Source organism: Chionomys nivalis, chromosome 10, assembly GCF_950005125.1.
Source record: "Chionomys nivalis chromosome 10, mChiNiv1.1, whole genome shotgun sequence".
In the NCBI taxonomy this organism is placed as follows: Eukaryota; Metazoa; Chordata; class Mammalia; order Rodentia; family Cricetidae; genus Chionomys; species Chionomys nivalis.
Genome location: NC_080095.1, coordinates 51535461 through 51560976, shown reverse-complemented (window position 1 = coordinate 51560976; position 25516 = coordinate 51535461). Strand labels below are relative to the sequence as shown.

Here is a 25516-nt window from a genome sequence, read left to right as displayed (position 1 = left end):
TTTGCATTTGATGTAGCAGCCAAGACAATGGAGTAATTTTAGGAGACACAAAGTAGCAGGGTGCAAATTGTGGCAGTAAGCTCCAGCGTGAAAGAGGGAAGGCCTTAACGCAATTCATCTTCTTACTGGCCAGAACTCAATTTGGCCAATTAATTAGTATTCGTTTTAAAGTACTAGCTTATTTCAACAAAATTGGTTTTCCTTTGTATTATACCAGAATCTCTCTTAAACTTCGGTTCCTGCGAATTTGGTGCAAGGGTTAAACTGGTGACCGATAAGCTGGGAAGGCACCCCAGCCAATGGGAACTCATACTGGTGATGTACTGCTTTCCAGCTCTGATTCATTGGCTGCCTAGGGTTTGTCATTCTATCTCCCGGCGTCTGCAAGCAGCGTGGGTCGGGTTTTCTGTGGTTTAGCTAGCTAAACTGGATTCTGGCCGCCTGCACGTGCAGTTTCAACTACCTTTAGTGCATCTCTGGCTTTTCGAGGAGGCAGCTGTCACGTTTCTGATTGTCCTCTAGATTTTGAAAAACCCTCGGTTCCAATAACCTCATTGGAGGTCTTTGGAAATGCCCGTTGAGACGGAATCACGTGACCGTGTAACGTGCACATAAATATAATTCGGAATCCTTGGAGCGACACAGGGACAACCTGCCAAAAGCTCTAGGCACGTGTCCCAAGACGTGAGCTGGTTACACGTACACACACGTATGCGGTATGTGGCACCCGTGTGGGACTCCTGGGGTCGAAGGGGAGGCTGACTCCCCCACGCAGGGCCCTAACCGCGACTGCGCCAGAAGATCGGCGTCGGTAGGCAGGTGTAAGAAGGCGGTGTGACAACGACGGTCGGGTCTGGAGGGGACCTCAGCGCCCCAGCGCGAAGGTCTGGCGCCTGGCTTCCACCCAGAACTCCAGGGCTCCCTAGAGACCAGCCCCAGGCGCCGGCCGCCCTACAGCAACCCGCTAAGGAGCAGCGCCGGGCAGTGACGTCACCGCAGCCCCTCTCCCGTCCTCGCCGCAGTTCCGGCCCTCCCACATCCGGGTCCCTCCAGCCGCTGGGCCGCGCCGCAGCTGCCGGGCGGGGGAGCGGGCGGCGCGGGGCGGGGCCCGGCGGGGGGAGGGGCGGCGCCGTCGAGAGCGCGCGTGCGCGGGGCCGCGCTAGAGGCGGCGGCGGCGGCGCGAGGGGCGGGAGCGCGCGCAGGAGCCAGAACGCCGTGGTCTCCGCGCCGGCCGGGTCCGCAGCTCGGGATCGGGTGGCTGGGGCGGGGGGAGGGGGGCCCAGGCAGGTGGGGCGGCAAGCGATGAGTCCTCGGCGCCTCCTCCGCCTCCCGCGGGCCCCGCTCTCTGCCTCCCGCTCCGACGCCCGGATGATCTGAGCCGCGAGGGCTCCGAGAGCTGGGGGCCCGGACCCAGCCCGGCTCCTCCCCTCCTTCGCCCGGGCCCGGCCGCTGCCGTCGCGGGACCCCCGAGCCCGGCCGCCGTCGCCGCCGCCGCCCCGGCCGATCAAGGGACCCGCCCGCCCGCGGCTGCTCCGGGTAAGCGCGTCGCTCGGGCGAGGGCGGGCGGGAGGGCCTGCGCGGCGGCGGCCAGGCCTGGGGCCTGTAAACAAGCCGGGCGTTTGCCCGGGCGCTCCCGGGAGGAGACGCGACAACTCCACCCCCTGGGCGGCCTCATCCCTGAGCCCGCGGCTGGCGACGAGGGGTTAACGCGCGGCGGGGGCGGGGGGAAGGCTGAGCGCGGTGGCGGGGAGGGGGGCGCGACCCTCGCCCGGGCGGGGCGGACCCCAGCTGCCCCGGAACTTTCGGGGAGCCCGAAGCGGGGCCGCCCCTTTGAGCTGACCAGCCCGCGAGTCCCCACGATTTGGAGACTGCGGCTGGGCTGAAAGTGAGGCCCCTAACTCGGTAATGATGCCTCCAGTTCATTCATTATTCCGGCTTCAAGCAAACCCATTGAAGTCAACGACAGGTTTTGCATCATTTTGGCCGTGTATATTGGAGGAAAGTTCTTTTATGTTAGAGTTTAGTTGAGGCGCGGCTCGTTTCTGTTTGGAGGTTGTAAATACACACTCGGATCCTTTTCTTGAAAGACAGCTGGCTGTGGAGAGCCTCCTGCCAACTGGAGTTTTAGATGCTTTGCAAATTTCACCATCCGAAGTTATTTTTCTCAAGCACCGCATGGTACTTAGAAATTCACAGAGATCAGAGTCTTAAGCAACCTGCAGTGCCACCCCCACCCCAAGTTTCCTGCTAGTTGGAATAATGAGCCTGATGTATTTTTAAATGTGGTTAGTGTATAGGAGAATGTCATGGTTTGGGAAGAATAAATGATTAGACGATATGGAAATTAGTAACTTTCAACATTTGTGAGAACTAAAAAAATGATTCTTTTAGACGCGGGATTTGAGATTTCAAACATGACCACTTTTTGGATGGAGGAGAAGCCTTTTGAAGATTCATAGAATTTAAACGGTTTCTCTTCTGGGCCTTAGGGTTCCTGAGCCTTCGTTCGTTCACTCCATAGTCAAGTAGTGCTTGGTTCCCACCTCCCTTTAACTAGACAGAATGCTCCACTTTCACACTTTTGTCTTTTATTTATTTTCTGGGCCCTTTCCAATGATTATTTCTGTAGTTAGAGATGAGGAAACTTGAGACGAGGAAGATAGTGAGCAGTTTTACCCCCTATTTTTAAATCTTAGATACTGCCTTTATTGGTTTAATGTCTGCTTTAGCGCTTGATAGTTTGAAGCACAAACCACATCATCCTCCCGGTGTTACAGTTCTTTCCTGGGGTTTTTATGTTTGTTTTGCTTTTGCATTGTTGGGCATAGGTCTGACCCAGGGCCTCTCGCCTGGTGGAAGAGTTACACTGTTGGCCCACGTTCTCATTTGTCTACCTTGTATATATTCATTAACATTCAACTGTGTTGGGATGACTGCCTTTGACCCGTAAGCTTGCAGCAGTAACACATTGCAATTATAGCGAACTACATGTGTAAGTTGCTTCAAACATTTTTAGTTAATATTAATTAAACACATCTGGGAAGTAGTTATGATGGTGGTATGAAATATTAAGACGGATAACATTCCACATTAGTTACCTTAATATGTGTTTGAGAAATAGTATAATTGGCTACTGGAAGCGTCAAGTTGCTTCTTGCATGCAGGGTTTGTGTCCATATTTTCACATGGATTGGATAACTATATTTCAATATGAAGGGCTGAAGAGCTGAATCATAATTATAGTATAACCTGTTGGAAGGAACGCTGCCCTGCTGGAATTATGTAGGAATGGCTGTGCTCCGAAATAGTTGTGTTCATGGACAAGTCCTCTAACCTCTGGAGTCTCGGTTCTGAGTCAGTGAAGCTGAGGGGTAGATTATGTCATCACATGTCCACTTAGTGAATTTTTTGTTCTCTTGGCATCCTGTGGCAGTTACACATACCTTTAATGAATACATGCCTGATAGGTGCCAGCCACTTAGATATTTCAGCCTTCTGCAGATTATTTTTCTCTGGGCTATGATGTATTTAAGAGAACATGACGTTTGGGGCTGTGGTTTAGGAAACTTCCTGTGGTGGCCCTCACAGGTCTTTCTCTTGCTATTGGGAAGCCTGGAAGAACTCCTGGGAGAGAGAGGAGGGTGGACATCTTATGTCCTACGGCATGTTTGAAGAAGTTGGAACCCTCAGTACTTGGATATGATGGGCATTATAAGAATATATATATACATATATGGTGTGTGTGTATATTTTTGTTGGTTCAAGCTGAGTGTTGTTGATTTTGCCTTATTAAACTTTTGTTTGGAAATTTTTCTGATCTAACCCTCCCCCTTCAAGTGTATAGCAACCTCATTTGTCACCTGATAAATATTGCTAAGTGGTTACTAAATGGCTTCATCTTTTTAATTTTTTTAGACCACACCTTGACTTTTTACTGTATGACCAATAGATTGTATTGCCGATTGTGGTTTCACTGAAATTATTTATTTTATAATTTTAAACTAAAGACTGGATTATCCTAAGGTACAAAAATAATTCTGATATTATATTTGATTTTTTTCCTTCAAATGATCATCTGTTGTCTGAGTTATAACCTTGAATACTTTCTATTATTAATTAAATCAGAAGACTGTCTTAAAAAACAGCTTAAGCAGAATTTTGTTAAGAGTTAACACAAAAAGATAAAATGTCTTGGCTGTATGACATACATATAGGAATGTACCTTGGGAAAGGGGAAATAGACGATATGAGGTAATTAGGAAAATATTTCTTTGTATGTGTTGTCACGTTTGTCCTGTTTTTAGGTAGCAAAAATGTTTAAAAACTCACTTGCCTCATGAATTATGTTGCTGTTTTTAGCAGGATGTATTTATTTTCTGGCACATTATTTAGCCATTCTCATAAAAGAAGCTTGGATTAATGTATAGCAAAAGAAAGAGTGATTATAGTTTTCCATGCTTTAAGCTGTCTAATGTTTAATGTATTCAATATTATTTAAGTTACATTTTTATAAATGTATTTTTGTTGTTTTGTTTTTTGAGGTGGGAGTCTCACTATGTAGCCTTGGTTGGCCTGGAACTCACTGTGCAGACCAGGTTGGTCTGAAACTCGTAGAGGTCCATCCACCTGATTCTTGTCTTCCCAGTGCTGGGAATAAAGGCGTGTGCCACCACACCTGGATACAAGTAACAATTTTATACTTCATTATCTTTCCAGAATGAATAAAATTTTAACCTTTATATTACCTGTCTATATGCTGCCTACACTCTTGAACTCCCCCCCACCCCCAGGTGGGAAGAGCTAGAGAAAGTATTGAGTGCAATGAGCTCATAAACCTTTACCTAAAATGTAGTAAGACTTGACAATTCTTATAAGAAACTGAGAAGTGCAGATTTATATACATTGATAAATTAGACTGTGGTGTCTCTGGTTAAGAACATTTACTGCTCTTGCAGCAGAGAACTGAGATTTGGTTCTTAGCACCAACATGGCAGCTCATAATCATCAGTAATTCTACTTCCAGGGAATCTGATGCCTTCTGGCCTCCCTCCACCAGCTGTAGTATGCAGATACACGTGAAGGCAAAGCATTCACATACATAATAAAAATAAATAATTAGGCTGTAGATACTGATCCATCTGTGCGCCCCGCGTGCCCCCCCCCCCCGTATAACCTTGGCTGTCCTAGAACTTGCTCAGTAGACCAGCCTGACCTTGAGCTCACAGAGAATTTTTGTTTTGTTTTGTTGAGACGGTTTCTCTATAGCTTTGGAGCCTGTCCTGGAACTAGCTCTAATAGCCCAGGCTGGCCTTGAACTCACAGAGATCCACCTGCCTCTGCCTCCCAAGTGCTGGTATTAAAGGCGTGCACCACCACCTCCCAGCTTGAACTCACAAAGATTAATAGTGTGTTTTTAATAGAGATGTTTTAAGCTATCTTTGAATGAGCGATGAATTTTCATAATTTTTAGTTTTTTTGTTGTTGTTTTGATTTTGGTTTTTTGAGACAGGATTTTTCTGCTCTGACTGTCCTAGAACTGACTTGTTAGACCAGGCTGAACTCGAACTCATAGAGATCTGCTTCGGCTTCCTGTGCCTTCTGAGTGTTGGGATTAAAGCATATGCCACCTTGTCCTGCTGAATTTATTTTTTTATTTTTATTTATTTATTTATTTTTGAGACAGGATTTCTTTGTAGGTTTGGTGATGTGGGAGTTTCATATATCAATATGTTGATTCCATTGGTTAATTAATAAAGAAACTGCTTGGCCTGATAGGTTAGAACATAGGTGGGTGGAGTAAACAGAACAGAATGCTGGGAAGAAGAAGGGAAGTGAGCAGACGCCATGCCGCTCTTCTCCAGGGCAGACGCAATGAAACAAGCCGCCAGGTCAGACATGCTGAATCTTTCCTGGTAAAACTGGTGCTAAATATGGGTTAGGCAAGATACGTCACCACCTCGTGGTGCTACACACATTAATAGAAATGGGCCAAGCAGTGTTTATATGAATACAGTTTGTGTGTTGTTATTTGGGGGCATAAGCTAGCCAGGAGGCCAGGAGCTGGGTGGCAGGAACATCCAACTCCATAAGGAGCCTTTTCCATGCCCATCTTCCTCTTGAAGTAGCTGGTGCTGCCAGGAGCAGACGTGTCTCATTGTCATGAAAAACCCTAAGTTATTAAAACATTTAAATGCCATATTCTGCAGTCTTTGAAAGATATGAAGAATGCCTATCTAACTGAAATATCTCTATATATTTAGAAAATCTAACTAACATGACTACAAGCTTGACTATTATTGATGATTATCCATTAACAACCTATATTTCTAATTATACATTACATTTTTAAATGAACTACACAATCACAATACCTTAATCAAGATCAGAAATACAAATACATATAACAAAATTGACCCTAAAATTCATATCAATGCAAATTATTCATATCTATATCATATCCCCCTTTAAATGTAAAAGAACATTTATAAACAATATTTGGGAATATGGGCGCAGTTATTTCTTTCCAAACTGCTTCCTGCTGTATGGGGGTGCTGTTATTTAGGTCTTTCATGGTATAACCTGTCTGCTAGGTTCATCTCAGTTGGCAGTCGAGTGAAGTAATTTTTTGAAGGTGTTCACAGCAACCTTTCAGGAGGGCATGGTCTATCATATTGGGATAGAAGCAATCCACAGGGTCTCATCCTCTGTGAAAACAAAAGAAGAGTCTCTTTTCCAAAGTATCATATCCTTAGATCCAAATTCTGAAGTCAAGGTATTTTCAAAATATCTATCTTGGATTAGCTCAGCAGCATTTATAAACAAATACCTTTTAGCAGCTGTTACTCTTTCCTCAGCATTCAAACAATTCCAAGAGAGCATAATAGCATAGAGTATCAAGATTCTCTGTGTATTTTCCGTCTTTGTGCAGCTTTATTTTGACCTCTATTTCGTTTATTTATACTTTTATTTTTTGAGACAGGTTCTTTGTATATCTTTGTCCTGGAATAACTCTGTAGACCAGGCTGTCCTTGAACTCTCAGAGATCCAGCTGTCTCTGCCTCCCAGGCATTGGGATTAAAGATGCATGCTACCACACCCAACTACTCTTTCTTCCTTTTTTTTTTACTTTAAGAACTTTAACTTTTAGCCTGCATATATTTTTAACACACTGTAAACCATTTAGACATTTTCTTCGACTTTGAATCTTTCTTTTACTGTATATGTCTCTTTTTTTGACCATATAAGTCTTTAATTTACCAAGCAATATGGGTAGTATTAAAGCCGTGGCTTTGACAGCTGGATCCAGCCCATTCCTTAGCTTTCCAGCCTCATGGCGGAAGTACCGGCTGTAGCCATTTTTTTTTTTTTTTTTTTTTTTTGGTTTTTTTTCGAGACAGGGTTTCTCTGTAGCTTTGGTTCCTGTCCTGGAACTAGCTCTTGTAGACCAGGCTGGCCTCGAACTCACAGAGATCCTCCTGCCTCTGCCTCCCGAGTGCTGGGATTAAAGGCGTGCACCACCACCGCCCGGCGGCTGTAGCCATTTTTATTGCCACAACTCTATGGCATTTCAAGGTCCTTGCCAGCAAACAAGCTACAACACTCAAATGCTTTCTCTGTAGCTGACCTCCTGCCTCAAAGAGTCAGAGTTTGCCCTGGCAGGATGGCCCAGAAAGCCAGCATTTTAAAACAGCACAACTTTTTTCCTGCTATAGCTGTGAAAACCGAAAACCATGCGTTCAGCTTTTCATCAACACCATTTAAGTGTTTCGTGGCAGGACCTCTTAAAAGAGCTGCAGGGTTTTGCAGCTAAAGCTGAGTCAGGAAGCCTCTCTTAGATGAGAGCACTTGCTTGCCTCTAGCAAGCAGAGCAGACCCGAGAAATTGCTGCTACCAAGAAAGCATGCTTTACTTTATCTTTCCCAAGCTTTCTCAGGCTTTCTGTGGATGCAGTTATCCACGTGGGCGCCATATGAAGGCGTAAATCACAAATAATCTCACACCAGTTTGGAATTATGATTAATAGAATGGTTATTTATTTAAAGTGGAAAACTTACAGATCACCGTCCCAGACAACAGCCCTCTGTACAGTCAGGAAAGGAGCCTAGTCGCCGGAAGCGGAGCCGGAAGCCAGAGAGAAAGGAGAAGGAAGTGGCTGCTTTTTTAAAGGGAGAGAGACCACACCCCAGTGGGCTGGTATCTCAGCGGCTATTGGCTGAAGGAGCGGAAGGAGCTCCCGCAACAGTTTGGAGCCTGTTCTGGAACTCTTGTAGACCAGGCTGACCTTGAACTCACAGAGACCTGCCTGTGAGTTTTATTTCGAACCTATTGATTCAAGTATATGTAGTATTAATATTTAAGATCTGAGTTTTGTGGCAGTTTGGAAATCATGAAACTAAAGTTCTTTGATAAATAGCAGAAAGTAAATAAGGAAAACTATACTTTCCTGGCAGTGATGGTGCATAGCTGTTATCCCAGCACTAGGGAGGCAGTAGTAGTATCAGCCTGATCTACAGAGAGTTCCAGGACAGCCAAGGCTACACAGAAAAACTCTGTTTCAAAAAATAACAACAACAACAAAAAACCCTATACTTTATTGACCATTTATTTGTGTCAAGCTAACAGTCCTCTAAAATACTTGATGGTAACTCCTCTTGTTTTGTTTTGTTTTGTTTTGAGATAGGGTTTTTCTACATAGCCATAGCTGTCCTAGAGCTTGCTATGTAGATCTCATGGAGATCATCCACTTGCCTCGCCTCCCAAGTGCTGGGATTAAAGGCGTGCACCCTCACCACCCAACTAGAATTAAATTTTTTAAGTTGGCATACACACGGGTTTTAAGCCGGGCATAGTGGTGGACTCCTAGCACTTAGGGTCTGAGGCAGGAGATACACAAGTTGGAAGTCAATCTAAACTAGTCAGGAGTAAAATTCTGGGCTAGAACGAGTTCTTCCCCCACCCCCAACAAACACACACAGCATATACACAAAAACAAAATAGATTTCCCTGTGGTTCTTATTGGTCCCCTTCCACAAAAACCTCCTTCCTCCTTGTTGGATACCTTCAGTTAGTTACCCTTAGCTTTCATGACAGGTGTCTATCCATTCCTTTCTGTTTGTTTTTCAGGATAGGGTTTCTTTGTGTAACAGTTCTGGCTGTCGTGGCGTTAGCTTCCTCTTGACAAATAGTTTGCCTCCTTGGTTCAAGAAACCTTGAATAAGTATTTTTAAATTGCATATGTTTCTAAACATTTATACATATTTTTGTATTTATTCTCTAAACAATATATGATTAATTTACAGTAGCATTTCCATTGTATTTGTATTTGGTATTAAGTGATCTAAAGGTGACTCAATGTATACAGGAGAGTGGTTATAGGTTCCATGAAGATTCTACACCTTCTTAAATGAGGGATGTGTGGAATTCTGCAACCAATGCCTTGTTAAGTGCTGGTGGATAGCTACATATGGGCTTGGTGAACCTAAGTGACATTGCAGAATCATATCTATAGATTTAAAAATAGTCTGAAAATGCTCCCGAGTGGGTTCTCTCGTTATTCCTGGAACTGGAATTTTAAAAGCTGAAGGTTAGCATTTCTGAATTGTGGGTTTCTGCTGTTAGAAGGAGTAAGTACATAGTTGTCATCCTCTGCAAGAATCTCTTCAGAAAGGATGTGTGATGATGCTTAGCTTTTCATTTCTAGGTCTTTAGAAGTTAAAACCAAAGATGTTGGCCTGGCCCAGCACTGTTGAGATGGAGGAGTAGAGTTGGTATTGTTGAGTGACTGAGAGCCTGACTGAAGAACTTGAAGACTGTCTCTGAGCCGGTGGACCAGCAGAGCCTCACGAAAGGCTCCACAGAGGAGGAGGAGGAGGGCAGAATCAGTTATTTACTTAATTTTAGGTCTGTTTTCTTTATCTGTCAAATAGAACTTTATATTAGAAGGTTGTCTTAAAAATATGGTGGAATAATTATGTAAAGACTTTCATTGAGCCAGGTGATGGTGGTGCACACCTTTAATCCCAGCACTTGGGAGGCAGAGACAGGTGGATCTCTGTGAGTTCGAGGCCAGTTTGGTCTACAGAACGAGTTCCAAGACTGGCTCCATAGCTACTGAGAAGCCCTGACTTGAACCCCCCACTCCCCAGAAAAAGGCCATGGTGACTCACACCAGCACTTGGTGTGATCTCTGTAAGTTTCATGCCAGCCTGATCTCTATATAGGAAGCTCAAGGCCTGCCAAGGCTACATAGTAGGGTCTTTTCTCAGAAAAGGGGGTGGCAGGTGCTTGAAATTTTCCATCATAAAGAAAGTACCAAATAATTGTTAGCTATTATGGAATCTTATTTTTTTCTTTTCTTTTTCTTTTTTGTTTTTCCTGGAATTCACTTTGTAGATCAGACTGGCCTTGAACTCACAAGAGAGCCGCCTGCCTCTGCCTCCCGAGTGCTGTGATTAAAGGTGTGTGCTACCACACTGGGCTAAGTTTATGGAATCTTAAGATACTTAGGGTTGAGTATGAGTAGAAAATTGAGAACACACTGTAAAGACTATTGGGTATATAGAGCTTTCATATGCACAGAATGAATGTCAAGTAAAAGAAAGTTAAGTATGAAAATTTTACCTGGCTTTCTGGAGTCGGAAAGGGTCATCTTGGGTTTGGAGTTGGTGATTAAGCAATAGTAGATGATGAAATTGGTGATAAAGAATAGCAGCAATAAAGCAAAGCTGAGACTAATCAATAAGTAGGGAAGAGTTGAGTTGGTATTTTGAAGAGGAGTTAAATTTCATGGCTAGAAACAAGCAGAAAAGATTCTGTTTTTTGTTTTTTGTTTTTTTTTTTTTTTTTTTTTTTTTAAAAAAACCTCATCTTTATAATGAACAGTAAGGCTTTGTGTCTGTCATGGGTTGTTTAGGGCTGAGCACGCTAGATCCTACTTCCTCAGCCCAGACCAGCACCAGCGCTGTAACTGGTCTCTGTCCCTTTAATCCTGTACCACCACCAATCCAGTCTATAAATACAGAATTCTCCCCCTAATACTGTTATTCATAGTTTCCCTCTCCTCATTCTTCAGTAATTCCTTCTAGTGCCTTCTATGATTAGATACCAGGCATCGAGTTTCTATTAAGCTGGACCCTTGTCTCTGGAGTGCATCCATTACTTTTCTTGCTAGGGTTTTCCTTATACTAATTTGCAGTCTGGAATTTGCCCCGGCCACCCTTCTTTTTTAAAATCAAAGCTCATTTTTAATAGTATACCTGTATTATTTCTATGGCTTTTAAGTTATGTATTTTACTTCAAGGGATGTGTATCTTAGTTATGCTTGATTCTGAAAGGGAAAACAGAATAATTTATTTCCAGGGCCTACTGCTATGCTTTGCGGCCCGTAGATGTTCAGATATTTGGTAAGGAGTAATCAAGGTCTGTCTGACATGTGAGTTCCTGCTAGAGGAGGTGGAGTAGCCTGTGAGCTTCCTGGTAGCAGACATATGACTTGTGAACATAGATGTTTAAGTGTGAAGGTTACATAAATCTGAAGTGGGACAAGATTCTTATTGGAATGGAGGTTAGGTTCTCTGATTATGGACTTGACAGCTTCACTCTTAACTTATCTTTGGGCTTTGGGGGTTAATAGGACATTTATGATCATACATTTCTTTTCAGAATATCTGTCAATGCAAATATTATCATGTCATAGTTGTCCTTGTAATAACGGGAATTATGTAGTCACAGGAATTATACAGTGCATTCGTTACAGAAAAGTTATCAACACATTTAATTTCAACCAGTTTGCTAGCATGTAATCTGTTTATATAGACCTCCAAGCTAAACTTTACAAATTTTTTTACAAATGTACAAATTGTAAACTAGCTCTAGGATTTAGAAAATGTGTTAATATTTTCTTACTAGATTTTAAGTGGGTAATTCCTTATAATTAGTGACTTCAATTCATTTATTGACTATAATCCTAATGAGATCAGAGTCATAAACTTAATCTTTATGTGCTTTTTATTTTTCTGACCTTGACACTGACTAGCAACAACAAGCATTTGTATAACAGGAACCGCTAGATTATATTTCTAATTATCACTTTAAAACTTTGCAATATTTTTATGAGATAGATAGCATTATTAGTTATATCCTAACAAACAAAGAAATTGAGGCAGCTTTAAAGCCAAATGCATATTCTTGGACTTTTTAAACTAACTCTAAATGTGGGTTATCACACTTTTGTTGCTGCTGTTGGAAGTCTGTGGGTGGTAGTGGTGTGTCAAAGTCTTTGTATACAAAAGATAGGACCTCAGTTCTATTGTACCAAGGATGTAACTCTTGTGATGAGTTGGAATCTTAAGATGGCTGTGTACACTTCTAAAACACATCACTATGTCACATCAGCTTCCTTTAGAACTTTTCACCAAGCAGAGCTACACACACACACACAAGATAGGTAGGGATCTAGTACAAAAGTAAGTCCTTGAAAACTGGGTCCTATCTTTACTCATTGGAAATAGATTCTCCTTTTGTGCCTGTTTAATCTTTTCAGTCTCTTCTGGTTTCTGATTACATGCCAAAAATTGAATGTGAGCCAGAAATATGTCAGACTGTGAGAAAGCATAGGTCATGTGTAATTTAGTTTAAATTTAGACTGGTGCTTTGCATTCATCTATGATGTGACTATCTGAAGTAGAGATGCAGAGAATCATTTTTATTCATGCTATATGTATCTTAATTATTTTAGTGAATATGCTATTCAAGAACTATCTGTTCTCTTTCAAAGAATAATGTAATTGATTACCAGCTTTGAATGCCTAAATTCTTAGTGCTACTTCCTGTAGTATGGTTGGTTGAAAATTTGACCAAATTTGCTTTTACATCTATAGGATATGGTTTGCCTTCCTTTGTTAACAGAATTCCATAGTGAAAGACAAGTAAAGCATAGTTATGTATTTTGCCATGTTTTCTATGCAAAATCTCATTTAATTGGGCTTTAGAAAAACATCTTTACAGCTTGTCATCATACCTCAGAATGGTGTGGTAGGGAGTAGGTTGATTGTCCTGCCTGGAATATGGCAGACAGTTAATATTGAGATAGGGAAGACTTGAGATGTCAGGCAGATCTTGGAAGTGGCAGGTTGTTACAAGAAGCAGGCCGCCTGGCTAGCTTACACACAAAATAATCACACAGAAACTGTATTAATTTAAGCACTGCCTGGCCTATTAGCTCTAACTTCTTATTGGCTAACTCTTACATCTTAGTTTAACCCATTTCTATCAATCTGTGTATCACCATGAGGTCATGACCTACCAGAAAAGTTTTAGCCATATCTACCTCCAGCTGCAGATTCATGGCATCTCCCTGACTCTGCTTTCTTTCTCCCAGAATTCAGTTCTGTCTTCTCCGCCTACCAAGTTCTGCCCTATCAGGCCAAGCAGTTTCTTTATTGATTAACCAATGAAAGCAACACATAAACAGAAGGACCTCCTACACCTGCAGGTTCTGTTCTGTGGTCAGCCTACAGTCTGCCCCATGTGAGTTTGGATCTTTCATCTCTCTGTAATGATGCTTCCTTGGGCTTCTGGTCAGTCACAGAACTGCCGATGAGGCTGTGGGCAGTGGGAAAGCAGTGCTCCTCTAGTATAATCCCAAGACTACACAGAGAGAGTGCCTCCTGTTCCCATTAGTCCTTGTCATGTCTGAATTGCCTTATAATTTTTAGTTACACCATCTACAACTCTGGTGAGTTGGGGATCTCACCAGGTTGGCCAGGCTGCCCTCCAAACAACACAAGAGACATTGCCACCTTATTCTCCTTCCCCCTTTCACATGTGCACTGCCATGCCCTGTTGTAGGAGGCTGCTTGTTCATTCCCGGCCACCCACACTCCGGAAATAACCACTCAAAAACTGTATTAATCATAATGCTGCTTGGCCTATGAGCTTATGCACATTTTTAGCTCACTCTTAGCTCTTAAATTAACCCATTTCTATTATTCTATAATTTATCACGAAGCTTGTGGCCTACCAGCAAGGTTCTGGCTGCTGACTTGAGTCTTTTCTTGTGACTCCATGGCGTCTCTCCGACTCTACCTTTTCTTTCCCAGCAGTCAGTGTAGTATCCCCCTTCCAGCTCTACTCTCCCCTATCACAGGCCAAGGCAGATTCTTTATTAACCAATAAAAGCAACACATATACAAAAGGACTTCCCACACCAATGCCCTGCTCAATGTTTTCATATTTATGATGTATTATTGTTTCTGTGGTGATGGAACAGAATGAACTGTGCATTCTGTAGCCTAAGCAAGATGGAAATGGTTGAAACACTGTTGGCAGGTCAGCTTCCATGAGATTATCTCCTTCTGTAGAAAAGAATCACTGGGCAAGTCAAGATGGTTACTGCCATTCATTTCCTCCACACATGTATCCTAATCCTATTAGGTATTAGCCTCTGCTAAATACTGACCAAAAGCCATGCTCTCTTCCTTTATGAATCTGAAATATAAAGGGAGAGATTGCTCTGGCAGTGAGTACTACTAAGGGAGATACAGGCTGCTACGAGCATGAGGCTATTGGTGGATCTGTTTCCTGAGACAAGGAAAATGATAGGGACATGATGCTTCTTTTGGGCTATGCCATTAGAGGCGAGACTATCCAATCTAGGCGACAGTTAGATAGGATTTTTTTCATCGTAAGTTTTTATTTTCTTATTTTTCGGGTACTCCATCCTACTTATAAGAAAGTATGTGTACCAGTGTATAGATTCAGTGACTGTGTTTGGTTAGGAAGACACATCTACACAGAAGTCTTTTCAGAGCAGCTGCTATTGGCTTTCCTAGAGGAGACATTTCATGTGTAAAGTATTTAGAACCCCATATATTTCATTTGTTGATGAAGCATTTCTTGCCTTAACTATTAAATAAGTTACATTGCTCCCCTCTTTCGAGCAATATACAAGGTTTTTAGCAAATATTGAAGATGTTCAGTTGAGGGACTTGTTTTTAGCGAAACAAAAAGTATATTGGCTTAGTAAGTCAGCTGTTGTTTTTTGGGTCAGCCAAATCTGAATTGTTATGCAAGGATTAAAAATTACCAAACTAGGAATTAGCTATATTTTAAAATTTGTATTCAAAACTGATAAATTTGGATCAGTTAACAGATGAGATTGTGCATATCAAACATTCTTAGAAAACGTCACAGATGAAATAGCTCTGTCCCATTTAAATCTCTACTATAATTGTTGGAGCAAATGAATCAGTCTCTAATTTTTATGGTCACTAGTATTTTTTCAGGCAGTTATTCAATATACTTGTAAAATTTACCTTAAAAAATTGTGTGAGGGGCTGGAGAGATGGCTCAGCGGTTAAGAGCACTGCCTGCTCTTCCAAAGGTCCTGAGTTCAGTTCCCCAGCAACCACATGGTGGCTCACAACCATCTGTAATGGGGTCTGGTGCCCTCTTCTGATGTGCATAAGGACAGAGCACTCATGTTACATAAAATATATAAATAAAGAAACTTAATTTTTTTAAAAAAAATTGTGTGAGATACACCTAGGTAAAACTTGAGGCAGTGACCTTATGCAATATGCAATCATCTCAACATGTCTAGAAGATAATTGCTTTTTTCTTTTCTTAAATGAACCATAGGTAACAAAACTCTATAATATGAACTCTAAAACTGTTGTCAAAATCTGTACAGACTGACTAGCTAGGATACCTGTAAATTTGTACCTAGTCTGGTAACTGATTCTTTCTTAATAATTCAGGGCTTAGAAAAATGACCTTTAGCAGAGTAGACCTTTGTCTTACTTTGGTTCAATTAGTTGATTCTAGATTCATTCTGAATTTTAAAAAAAGTTTTTATTTGGGGCAATATTTAATACAGGGGTTCATTTACATTAGAATTATTTAAAGCTGCTGGGCTGTGGTGGCGCACACCCTTAATCCCAGCGCACACCCTTAATCCCAGTCCTTGGGAGGAAGAGGCAGGTGGATCTCTGAGTTCAAGGTCAGCCTGGTCTAAAAGAGCTAGTTCCAGGACAGGCTCCAAAACTACAGAGAAACCCTGTCTTGAAAAACCAAAAACAAACAAAGAAATTATTTACAGCTTTTTGTTGTTGAAATATTTAATTGAAAAAATATTTAAGTGAGGCTATACCGTGAAATATTGGGCAGCTGAGAAATTATTCAGTAATTTCTTTCACCTTTAAAAAACAAATACAAGTCTTTTCCCTATTAGTATGTCTATTAGTATTTTCCATATTAGTATAGCCATTTTATGTTAAAATACAGAAAAGCTATAGTGATAGTCTTAAACAGCTTTATAACTCACATCATAATTTTGCCTATTTAACTAGCTTTTTTTTTTTTTTTTTTTTTTTCTTGGTTTTTCGAGACAGGGTTTCTCTGTGGCTTTGGAGCCTGTCCTGGAACTAGCTCTTGTAGACCAGGCTGGTCTCGAACTCACAGAGATCCACCTACCTCTGCCTCCCGAGTGCTGGGATTAAAGGCGTGCGCCACCACCGCCTGGCCTAGTTGAGGTTTTTTTATGTTCACAGAATTATGCAGCCATTATTATAGTTGTGTGTGTGCTTGTTTTTAAACTGTTTGGGGGACAAGATTTTTTGTTAGATTGGTTTTTTTTTGGGGGGGGGGGACAGGATCTTAATACTGCCACCCAAACTGGTCTCCAGTTGCTGGGTTTCATCAGTTCTCCTACCTCAAGGAACTGAGACCACAGTTGTGTGCTGTGCTCCCTTTCCCCAGTTTTGTTAGTGTTTTCATGGTCTCTAAACTGTACTCTCCAGCAGTCAATCCCTGTTCCTTTCTCTTTGTTGCTTTTCTGTTTATAGATTTGTCTATGTGAATATTTTATATAAAGCAATGCAGGTAACTTTGATCAATGTTTTAATTTTTAACCTCAGGAGACATAAATGCTTGCAAGAGAGCTAGTTATAAGTAAACCCTCCCAATAATGATCACTGCTTTCTTGTCTGACTAGGAAAAAAATACATGGAAATTCAGAGATTGTGTCCAGATTTAAATCAAGAATTAAACTTGTCTCTAGCATAACTGAATGTGTGCTGTAGGTAGGCCGCTAGTGTTTTTGGGCTGCTCAGTTGCTTCCGCTTTTAAAAATGCTACTGTTGTAGTCTTTTTGTTTTCCTCCCCTTAGTCTGAAACTCAGACTTCCCTGAGTTGCACTGAAATGGTTTTCTTTGCAATGTCAGCCTTGGATTTAACTGTTCTTCTTTAGTCCTAAATTCTATAAGGAAAACTTCAAAGCAAGATGGGTACATTGTGTAATTTGTTCAAGGTGTGAAGGAGTATAATGGTAAGAACGGAATTAGAATGGCTATTTGGATCAACATCACACTGAATTTATGGACAATAGAATAAAACTTGAAGTTGTTTATACTGTTTTTATTTTATTTTTCAAGTCAGGGTTTCTTGTGTAACAGCCCTGACCGTCCTGGAACTAGCTCTTGTAGACCAGGCTGTCCTCGAACTTACAGAATTTGCAGAGATCTGCCTGCTGCTGGGTTTAAAAGTGTGCGCCACCACCTCCTGGCTATAGCAATGCTTTAATAAACAGAGTTTGCCTGAATATCAGAAGGGCAAAGCTAAGCCACTAGAGGTGAGGCAATGGTAGCACACGTCTTTGATCCCAGGATTTAGGATCCCTTGGGCTGCATAAGATCAATGCAGAAACAAATCCAAGTGGTAGTGCCTCACACCTTTAATGCTAGCACTAGAGGAAACAGAAGCTCGGTCTGCTTAGTCTGCAGTCGCCCAGCCTTGGTAGAGGCAAGACTTTTCAGGTGGCTACTTTGGTTTTTTGTTTGTTTTGTTTGGTTTGGTTTGGTTTTTGGGTTGAGCCCCAATACCTGTCTCTGGGTTTTTATTATTCTTGCTACAGTTGTTGAAGAAAAGAATAAAGCTGGGCATTATAGGATACAACTATAATACCAACACTTGGGAGGCAGAGGCAAACCAATCTCTGATTCAAGGCCACACCTGGTCTACACAGCAAGTTCAAGGCTATCCAGGGCTACCGATGAGACCCCGAGAGAGATGGGGAAGTAGAGGAGCACTTCAAGCAAAAATGTGATGTGATAAAACGTCAAGACGGATTTGTTTAGAAAACAGTGCTGTGTGATCCCAGTCATACTTCAGTGACAAACAAAATTAACTACCTTTCTGAACTTAATATCATTAAGAGTTTTTATTTTGCCGGGCAGTGGTGGCGCACACCTTTAATCCCAGCACTTGGGAGGCAGAGGCAGGCGGATCTCTGTGAGTTCGAGGCCAGCCTGGTCTACAAGAGCTAGTTCCGGGACAGGCTCCAAAGCTACAAAGAAACCCTGTCTTGAAAAACCAAAAAGAAAAAAAAAGTTTTTATTTTTCTAGACCCTGTTTAGGAATTTTGAAGGTGAGCAATAGTCTTGTCTGACATTATCCAAGCTATTCAGTTTGGAGCTAGTGAGTAGTAAAGCCATAGAGTAACCTTAAAATAGGTTTTTGGAGGAATTTCCCAGGGGACTCAATAGCATCTGCCTGGGTTTGAATACTGCTCATACTGGGTTTGAATGCTGCTCATAGTGGGTTGTGATGCATTTAATTTAATTATTCTTTATTGATAAGAACTTGGGAAGCAGATATTGGAATAAGAACCTGAGTGATCAGGAACAAGACAAGGTTGGCCACTCTCTCCATATCTATTCAATATAGTACTTGAGGTTCTAGCTAGAGCAATAAGACAACAAAAGGAGATCAAAATGGGACAAGAAGAGGTCAAACTCTCACTATTTGCTGATGATGTGATAGTTTACATAAGTGACCCCAAAAGTTCTACCAAGGAACTTCTACAACTCACAAACACTTTCGGTAATGTAGCAGGACACAAGATTAACTCAAAAAAAAAAAAAATCAGGAGCCCTCCTTTACACAGATGATAAATGGACTGGGGAAGAAATCAGAGAAACATCACCATTCACAATAGCCACAAATAACATAAAATGGCTTGGAGTAACTCTAACCAAACAAGTGAAAGACCTGTATAAAGAGAATTTTCAATCTTTGAAGGAAGAAATTGAAGAAGACAACAGAAAATGTAAAGATTTGCAATGCCCATAAAAATTTTTCACAGACCTCAAAAGAACAATGTTCAGTTTCGTACAGAAAAACAAAATACTCAGGGTAGCCAAAAGAGGCAGTACAATAAAGGAACTTCTGGAGGCATCACAATCCCTGACTTCAAACTCTACTACAGAGCTACAGTACTGAAAACAGCCTGGTATTAGCATAAAAACAGACAGGAGGACCAATGGAACCAAATAGAAGACTCGAATATCAATCCACACACCTACGAACACCTGATTTTTGACAAAGAAGGAAAAAAGGAAAGCATACTTAACAAATGGTGCTGGCATAACTAAATATCAGCACGTAGAAGAATGAAAATAGATCAATAGATCTATCACCATGCACAAAACTCAAGTTCAAATGGATCAAAGACCTCAATAGAAAATCAACCACACTGACGTTTATAAAAGAGAAAGTGGGAAGCACACTTGAATGCATTGGCACAACAGACCACTTTCTAAATACAACCCCAGTAGCACAGATACTAAGAGAAACAACAAATGGGATCTCCTGAAACAGAAGCTTCTGTAAAGCAAAGGACACAGTCAGCAAGACAACATGACAGCTTACAGAATGGGAAAAGATCTTCACCAACCCAATATTAGACACAGGGCTGATCTCCAAAATATACAAGGAATTCAAAAAATTTGTCATCAAAAGAACAAATAAATAATCCAATTTTAAAAATGGGGTACATGTTGAAGGAGGCTGCTTGTTTGTTTCCCGGCTGCCCAGACCCAAACTGCTTGGCCTATTAGTTCACAGTTCTTGTTGGTTAGCTCTTACATCTTAAATTAACCCATTTCAATTAATCTGTGTATTACCACATGGTTGTAGCTTACTGATAAGGTTCCCATGTCTGTTTCCTGTGGTGGGTACTTACCTTCTCCCTAACTCTGCCTACTCTCTCCCGCTATTTGCTTGGAATTCCCACCTTGCCCTATTCTGCCCTGCAATAGGCCCAAAGCAGCTTCTTTATTAACCAATGGTATTCACAGCATACAGAGGGGAACCACATCATGTACAAACCGAAACAGAGAATTCTCAACAGATGAATCTAAAATGACTGAAAGACACTTAAAATGTTCAACACCATTAGCCATCAGAGAAATACAAAACAACTCTGAGATTCCATCTTACACCTGTAAGAATGGCCAAGATCAAAAACACTGATGACAACTTATGCTGGAGAGGATGTGGGGTAAAGGGAACACTCCTCCATTGCTGGTGGGAGTGCAAGCTGGTACAGCCCCTTTGGATATCAGTATGGCAATTTCTCAGAAAAAAACAACCTTCCTCAAGACCCAGTAATACCACTTTTGGGTATATATCCAAAGGATGCTCAATCGTACCACAAGGACATGTGCTCAACTATGTTCATAGCAGCTTTGTTTGTCATAGCCAGAACCTGGAAACAACCTAAATGCCTCTTGACCAAAGAATGGATAAGGAAAATGTGGTATATTTACACAATGGAGTACTACACGGCAGGAAAAAATAACATTTTGAAATTTTGGGCAAATGGATGGATCTAGAAAACATCATATTGAGTGAAGTAACCTAGACCCAGAGCTACAAATATAATATGTATTCACTCATAAGTGGCATTTAAACATAAAGAAAAATCAGCCTATAATTCACAATGCCAGAGATCCTAAACAACAGTGAGGACCCTAAGAGAGAAATACATGGATCTAATCTACATGGAAAGTAGAAAAAGACAAGATACTCTGAGTAAATTGGAGCATGGGGATCATGGGAGAGGCAGGGAGGGGGAGGGAAGAAAACCATATAGCTCAATAAAAAAAACAATTGAGAACCTGAATGATCAGAGAAGCGGCAAAAAAAAGTGAGTGGTGATCTACTGTCTCTGTCATTCCTCCATCCTAAAGGGCTGAGACCCCTCTCTACTTCTGGTTCCCTATCTGTCCTCAGTCAATCGAAACCTCTACGGTTAATTTTTTCTAGCTCTGTCCTCTAATTCAAAGCAATTTTTTTTGTCAGAGCATGATCAAAATATCACACAACAGGGTTACTTTGGAAGTCCCTCATTAGCCAGCAAATTAGAGCTAATTAGAAAATTACTCAGTGAGGGAAAAGAAAGACTGTTTGGTTTAGTCAGAATTATTAGTGAGATTTTAGGGTCAGTCAGTGAAAGTGCCCCCCAGAAGTTAGAAAGCCATGTAATGTAGAATTTGAAGTCAGTAAAGTTGTATGGTAAAGAAATTGGAAATTTGAGGGTGCAGTGTATGAACTATCAGAAGTCATACTATATGTGTGATGACTAGTTTGATACTATAGAGTAAACATTGTATTTAGCTTTTTTGTTTTTTGGTTTGGTGTGTGTGTGTGTGTTTTGAGACAGGGTTTCTCTGTAGACTAGGCAGGCCTGGAACTCACAGAGAACCACCTGCCTCTGCCCCTGGAGTACTGGAATTAAAGGTTTGTGCCACCACTGCCCAGTTTATATTCACTTCTTTAGATTAGAAATCGTGTCAAGAATATTTTATGTCTAGTTTATTTTATGTGTATGAGTGTTGAATATGCATCTTTGTCTGTGAACCATGTGTGCTGGTGCCCTGTGGTCAAAGGACGCACTGGATCCTCTGGAATTCGAGTAAACTTGACTGTGAGCCACCATGTAGGTGCGGAGAAGCAAAGTCAGATCTACTGTGAGAATGACGGGTTCTTAAATGCCAAACCTTCTCTCTAGCTCCATGTATGTCCAGTTTTTAAGGAGATGATGAAAGTAGGCTTTTACCCCTTCCCGCATTAGCTTATAAATTAACTTGTTTCGTCTTTTGTTGTTGTTGTTGTTATACAGAATAAAGGATTTGATTGACATCTTTGTACATATGTTATCACTATACTTTGCTCTCATAGGCAAGCCTCCTTGCTGCCTTTCCACACTCCGCCTTCACTGGTCCTCTCTTCTCTGAAGCAGTTCCTGTGGCTGTGTGAGGGTGTGTGTAAAGCATACAGTGCTCAGCTTTTCCTTTTTATTTCATTTAATATGCCTTTCATGTTCCTGCAGATATTTAGTTCTTTGTATCCAATATTGCCTAGTTTGTTTTTTTTTGTTTGTTTGTTTTTTGCTTTTATTTTTGGAGACAGAATTTCTCTTTATAGCCTTGGCTGTCCTGTAACTCACTCTGTAGACCAGGCTGGCCTTGAAGTCAAAGAGATCCGCCTGCCTCTGCCTCCTGAGTACTGGGATTAAAAGCGTGTGCCACCACCACCCATTCTGCCTAGAATATTTTTTATATAATTCTTTTAAGGACCAAGTGGGAAATGTCTTGTTTTCTTAGAGCAAGTGGGGGGGGGGGGGGGGGCATTTCAAGGCAGGGTTTCACTTTGTAGCCCTGGCTGGCTTGGAACTCAAAGAGATCGGCCTGCCTCTACCTCCCCAGTGCTTGGATTAAAGTCATTCCTCCATCACCTGTTGAGGTTCATTATTTTAACAAAATTAGCTGTTTTATATTGAACTTGTAATGGAAACAGGTTTATAATATGTGTATTTGTTTTAGTAATAAGGATGCTTTGTAAAGAATTTCTATATAAATCTTCATTAACTTTTATAAATTACTCTTACAAGAAACTAGGAGAAACTTATGAGTATTTATTGTTTTTTAGCTAGTTAATGTGCAGATTATATTCGGTGTTTTGTTTTAAAATAATAATTGAATCAAGAGAAATCTAAGAAAATATTTATAATCCTGAGAGGGAAATTAGTGTGACATTCTAAAGATGTTGGCTTTGTAAACTACCAACTAATAGGCCTTGTCAGAAAATCTGAGCCACTAATATAAGTATGCCCAACATCAACATGGTGGCTCACAGTCACCTGTTAATTCCAGTTCCAGGGCATCTGGTGGCACAGATTTCTCCTTGATATAAAGTATTTAGAAAACATAAACTGTCAGAATATTTGCTAAACAAGATTTTGCTCATTGTAGGTGCCACTGCTTTTCTGGCTTTGAGTGTCTGCAATAGGCGACACTAGGAACTCTGCTACCCCCTTAAACCAGGGAATCAATAGGAACACAGCCGAGTTAATAGACCCTGGGCTTCCGATGTTCCACAGTGCCTGCATCTTCATTCCTTAGAGCTGATATCTATGTTTGTTACTCATTATTCTAACAGAGCTTGCTTATCCTTTAGAACGATACTAGTATGAGATACTTTAAAAAAAAAAAAAAAAAAAACTCCTTTGCCAGTAGTGGGAATTATGAATAACCTTCAAGAAGATGGGAGAAATGGCTCAGGTAATATGCTAGGGCCTGACTCAACCAAAGAACTCATGCAAGGTTTTTGGCCCCTTTAGACATCAAGAGTACCAAGCACAAATGATGCATGTATATACATTCAGGCAAAACACCTATATATGTAAATAAATGTAAAAAACTTTTAAAAAGTGAGGTAATATGACTAGTGAGGTTGGTCATTGTTCCCTGTACTTATTATTCATTTGTTTTATTATTTATTCATTTAATCACTTGTTCATATCTTTCTTCTCTTTCATTTCTTTTGAAGGGTTTTTCCACTGGTGGAAGGTGGAGGATTAGGACTTTTAAGTTGCCTTGGGCCTCACCTAGCTCCATGCCCCTGACTACTTTAGATTCAAATCTCAAAATGATTCTTAAAAGAACCTTTTGCACATTTTAGGAATATTCATTTTTTTGTTTGTTTGTTTGTTTTTGTTTTGTTTTGTTTTTTTTGAGACAGGGTTTTTCTGTAGCTTTGGAGCCTGTCCCGGAACTAGCTCTTGTAGACCAGGCTGGCCTCGAACTCACAGAGATCCGCCTGCCTCTGCCTCCCGAGTGCTGGGATTAAAGGCGTACGCCACCACCGCCCGGCTAGGAATATTCATTTTTGTTTCATTTATTGCAGATACTTAAAATTGCTTGCCCCTCTGATTTTTTTGTTGGTATTGATTGTTGTTGTGTTATTTTGTTTTGAACTGCATAGGGTCTTGCTGTCCTCAAATGTGTGACCCTCCTGTCCAGAAGGGCGCATCACTAAACACTCCCCCTGCAGGTTTATGAGCTTTGTTTTGAGTATAAGAGTTTATCAGCTGCAGCTCTTCTCTCTTCCAGAGTTCGTATTTCCCTCTGCACCAGCACTGCCACTCTCAGAAATGCCCTTTCTACCGTGAGACTATAGAAACCTTTCCAGGGGGAGCAGGATGGCTTTGTTATTAAATTCAAGACAGAACTCTTAACTGTTGTGTTGTTTTTAAGGTGCGGGGTAGCCTCCCACTGCAGGGGTGGGAAAGGTCAGCTGGTCTCACCATTGCTGAACCTGTTCCCACATTCCCTCAGAAATCATATAGTTCTATCTCCCTCATCAGTTTTTTCTGTTTCAGCACCACTTCTTACTTGATTGTGCAAATTATCATGATATTTGAGAATATGCCGGACATCCACTTGCTTGGTGTTTTTTCAGTGTGTTTTGAAAAATACATTTTTCATCAAGATCTGGGAACCAAAAGGGCTGCTTGTGATCGAGTTTATAGCTCACTAAAATGAGATGGCAGCCATCTTTACAATGAACCTGTCTTGGTGAAGTCTCCTATTCCAAAGCCTCCTTAAAGCCCTAGTTCTTTCTGACTCTGCTGCAGGGCCTTGCTGTGCTGCCCCTGCGGGCCTTGAACTTGATAGTCTCCTCAGATTCCTATCTGCTGGGGTAATGGACACGTGCTGCCGTAGCCAGTTTGGAAGTGTCTTATTTGTATTGCTATTTCTCTTCATTTTTCTAAGTGACAGATCGTAATAGCGTTCATGTGATTCTTCTATATCCCTATGACCTCACAGTCTTTTCATGTAGATGTTAGGTTTTGAATAACTGCTGGCAACAAACAGTTTGATCTGTTATCATTTTACATCTCTTTATTTTATCCCACTGTATTGACGAGTATTGCTAGACATTGCTAAGTTACAGGAATAATAATAATCTTGTTTTTGTATTTTTTTTTCTAGGATTGTTCTAATCACAGTGTTTCATCTTTGATTTTAAATATGAATTACCAAAGAATGGGTAAATGTCTTTTAGGGAATGATATAGTTGTGCTTTTTTTTTTTCGAGACAGGGTTTTTCCGTAGCTTTTGGTTCCTGTCCTGGAACTAGCTGGAACTAGACCAGGCTGGCCTCGAACTCACAGAGATCCGCCTGCCTCTGCCTCCCGAGTGCTGGGATTAAAGGCGTGCGCCACCACCGCCCAGCTTTAGTTGTGCTTTTTTTTTTTTTTTTTTTTTTTGAAGCTTTTAGGGCTTTTGTTTTGTTTTGAGGTAGTCTAACTATTAAAGCCTTTGCTGACCTGGAACTTACTGTGTAGACCGGCCTAGCCTCAAACTCAGAGATCCATCCATGCCTGCCTCTG

At 41.3% G+C, this 25516-nt stretch overlaps 1 protein-coding gene across 1 annotated transcript in view; it reads left to right on the top strand.

Moving 5' to 3' along the window:
- Positions 1–1168: 1168 nt before the first annotated feature.
- The window catches only part of Ppm1a (protein phosphatase, Mg2+/Mn2+ dependent 1A), a 47877-nt gene continuing 23529 nt past the window's right edge, over positions 1169–25516 (top strand). The window contains exon 1 of the mRNA XM_057782102.1: positions 1169–1536. The gene's annotated coding sequence lies outside the window, so the exon portion shown is untranslated. The remainder of the gene's footprint in view (positions 1537–25516) is intronic.